This window comes from Aplysia californica, unplaced genomic scaffold (assembly GCF_000002075.1).
Source record: "Aplysia californica isolate F4 #8 unplaced genomic scaffold, AplCal3.0 scaffold00094, whole genome shotgun sequence".
Lineage (NCBI taxonomy): Eukaryota > Metazoa > Mollusca > Gastropoda > Aplysiida > Aplysiidae > Aplysia > Aplysia californica.
In genome coordinates, this window is record NW_004797364.1 from 1,458,637 (window position 1) to 1,462,538 (window position 3,902).

Below are 3,902 nucleotides of genomic sequence, written 5' to 3' on the forward strand. Positions count from 1 at the left end.
CACACACACACACAGACACACTCACACACACACCCACACACACACACACACACACGCGCGCGCGCGCACTTCTCCCCTCCCCCATGAGACATATAGCTCAGCAGCCTGTTATCTTTAAGTCTTTAAGTAAGCAGATTGTTGTGACGTATTTCCGGCGTTCACAACTTCCGTGTCTTTCTACCATATCAACTGAGGGAAGATTTTAATCAGCATTTGAATAAAACCAGACCTCTCCCACGAACTCCAGTTATCATCCCATTATCGGTGTCACCACACACAGGGGTTTCTAATAATCCCAAGCGTCGTGCTACCATTAAGCCAACTAGACAAGAAACCGCCAGGGACCTACGTGTCAGTAGTGAGGAGCTTAGAGTAACTGACAATAATAGACTTTAGTTGGAGAAGACCAGTTTGGTTCCCCTTTTCCATTCTTTTCTTTCGTTGTAAAGTCGCGTTAGTCTCTTTTTCTTCTTCTTTTTCAAGTACCAGATCAGAAACATCTTCGGCAATCATGGTTCGTCACTCTTTTTTCTGCTCTCTTTCCCTCAAAATAGGTATGCATGTATTAGCCTTGTTTTTTCCCGTCCCCCATCTTTTCAAGTTCTTGAAGTAATTGCTATTCTAGGTCTAACTACCGCCTTCTTTAGACTGTTGATGTTTATGTTCCATTGAGAGCACGATGTTCGAGGCCTATAGATCTAGATCGTTTCAAACATCTTTGGAACTGCATCCGTCTCTTCCTAATGTTGTTATCAGTGCAGTGGCCGTCATTTGCTGGCTTCTTTCCACAGTACGGTCTCATTTCTTCTTCTTCCACGAAACTCTCTACAGTTTCCAAGAAGCAACAATATTTTGTTGTCTCTAGTTAAAGTTCATTGTTTAGTACTATCCCCCAACTCAACCTCACCAGCAGTGACCAGTACCAGCGTGTGGGCCGTCTATGTTTGTGGCATTTTGGATTATTCTTGCATCTATGTTTTATGTATCTGACATGACTAGCGTACGCCATTGTAAAATGAATTTGCCAAAGGGGTCAATAAAGTTATATTATTTTTATAAATTTTATTTGTCTGGCTATTAACCCTATCCGTACGCCATGGGGTCATTTTGTACCCCCGGGGTTGTATTCTTCACATTTTAGAATAATTATAGTTCGAAGATCTCTTTGAAGTTTTCAGTTTTTCTCAAAAAATCATTTTGGCAGACTGCTATGCAAAACGTACGGATCGGATTAACGAGTAAATTTCCTCTTTGGAAAGTTGTGGCACAGACTTCCCCACGTTGTATGGATACGATAGTAAAACACGACGTACGGATCTACATGGAAGTAAGAAACAACGTGAAAAATGACCACCCTCTGCACTCTACACTCTACCATCTTTAGCATAACTCTAGTTGTAGGGAAAATGGATGGATCAATTAGGATGATGAATAAACAATTATTAAGTTTATTTTCAAAGAATTAAAAAAACGGCAACAACAAAAACAACGTATTACGTCTAATTATATTATCCATTCTTAACGTCTCACACTCTTCCATACCTATGAAGCTGAAGCATAGTATATAGTCGGCCAGCTGTTCCTGTGCACTTATTAACCCAAGATGTTTATACCCCCCCGAAAGTTTCAAAGAGATCTTCGCACTAGAAGTATTCTAAGCTGTGAAGAATACAACCCCGGGAGTACAAAATGACCCCAGGGCGTACGGATAGGGTTAATCATTGTGTTGTAAGTATTCCTGTGAACTTTTAAGAATGCATCAGAATAACATTGAGTTCATTGCTTCCTACCAACTCCCTTACGAAATCCCCAACATATCTGCCACTGTATTGTCTGCCTACTAAAGTCCCCTCATCACTTGTCTTGGCCCGCTAGAATAAGCTAATTCTAACAAGGTCACCGTAGCAGAGACTGTGCCCACCATTTCGAAACTTCACTGTGACATTAAAGATGGTTCCAGTAGGGAACAGGATAGCGGGTATCCACATCCCTCGTAACTATTCAAAGCAGAGGAAGATAGGACTAAAGTCAACATTTGAAAAAAACAACTCAACTATGACGTTTTAATAATTATTTACATAAACACCATCCCACATCATCATTTATCACCACCTCCACCGTCATTTCTAAAATCTTCATTGCTCTTAGCTCCTTCACACACATCTATAATATTATCTTGAACATCTATATGTAACAGTTACATGTTATAACAAGTTTGTATGTAATACACTATTGGACACTGTCATACGCATATTTTCCTACTCATCAGATAGCGTCAATATCATAAAAATGGGCAAGGGACAAAAAAACCCCATTTAGTTACAATCAGAACACATAGTACATTGTACGTATCTAGCTTAACACTTAATGTTTATAGTTACTGTTCATTTATATTATTATGCATGTAACTATGAGCCTGTTTGTGAATGAAAGCATACCATTGTACGAGGGGGGGGGGCACGTAGTCTGTGGTCAAAATATGAAGAAATAAAGATATTTAGAGCTTTGTAACTTTGCACACATACCTTCGTTTCTCTAAATAGTCACCATGCTGAGTAATACATGTACATTTCTGCCACTTCTGTTTGACCTTCAAAAGTCCTTGAGAAAAAATGACCGAGAATGGGCCCCTAACCAGTCTTCCCCAGCCTCAATTGCGTCTTCGTTGTCATGGAAACGACGTCCTTTCAAAGACTTTTTAAGATCAGGAAACAGAAGGAAAAAAGTCTGAAGGTGCCAGGTCTAGGTGAATAAGCTGGGTGTGGCAGGATTTCAAAGCCGCACTGTTCTGCTGTCTGGACTGTTCGTTGTGCCCTGTGCACAGGGGCGTTGTCTTGCAATAGGAGGACCCGATTACGGAGCTTTCCACGCCTTTTTCTCACCAATTCGGACTGTAGTTTTTTCAGCAAATCCGAATAGTAGTCCCCTGTGACTGTTTTCCGTTTTCCAGGTAGTCAGTCATGATGATACCTTCACAATCCCAGAAACACGACTTGACGGCGTTACCTTTGTCTTCTTTGGTGAGGGAGAAGAAGGGGTTTTCCATTGCACGGAGGACATTTTTTGTTCTTGATCAAAATGATAAATCCATGTTTCATCCATAGTCACCATGTTTTTTAAGAAATTTGCGTCATTGGACTTAATTCGAAGGAGAGTTTTGCAGGACTCAACCCTCTGCTTCTTTTGCTCATTTGTCAAAAGGCGGGATACCCACCGTGCAGACACCTTATTCATGTTAAGATGGTCAAGGAGAATCGTTTCAAATGACCCTACAATGATTTCCGTTTCACTTGAGAGCTGTTTAACGTCAGTCTTGTAAAAACCAGTTTCTTCACTATGGATACATTCTCTTCGATTACCACAAAGGATGGGCGCTCTTCACGATCTTCATCCATCACCGACATGAATCCAGATTTGATTTTGCTTACCCAGTATGTCACAATATTTTAACGAGGACATTTGTCACCATAATCTTTGACCATTTCCTGAAAAATGTCTGACGGGGATTTTCCTTGTAAGTGTAAAAAACTTGATAACTGAGCGATATTCAACAGGCTATTTGGCACAGTTTCAGCAAAGAAAAACCAAACGTTTTTGTGCATAGTTTTATTGAACACGCTGACAAGTGCCTTCTGTGGTCCTCAGAAATTGTCTAAAGGCTGGTGAAATTTCATTACTCTGCTATGACTCCTTCATACCCTGATCAAAGACTCATTGAACCCCCCTCGTATTACATTGTGTATTATGGTTATGTGCACAGATTGGTGCCGAAGAGACGATGTGAGAGGGAGGAGTATGTGTGTATATGGGTGTGTACATTTTTTGTGCATGTATGTATGTATGTGTGTATCTGTGTGTGCATGTGTGTGTGTGTGTGTGTGTGTGTGTGTGTGTGTATGTGT

General features: G+C 40.6%; 1 protein-coding gene across 1 annotated transcript in view; it reads right to left on the bottom strand.

Moving 5' to 3' along the window:
* The window catches only part of LOC101845678, a gene marked incomplete in the record, with an annotated part of 11,869 nt that overhangs the window by 4,893 nt on the left and 3,074 nt on the right, over window positions 1-3,902 (bottom strand).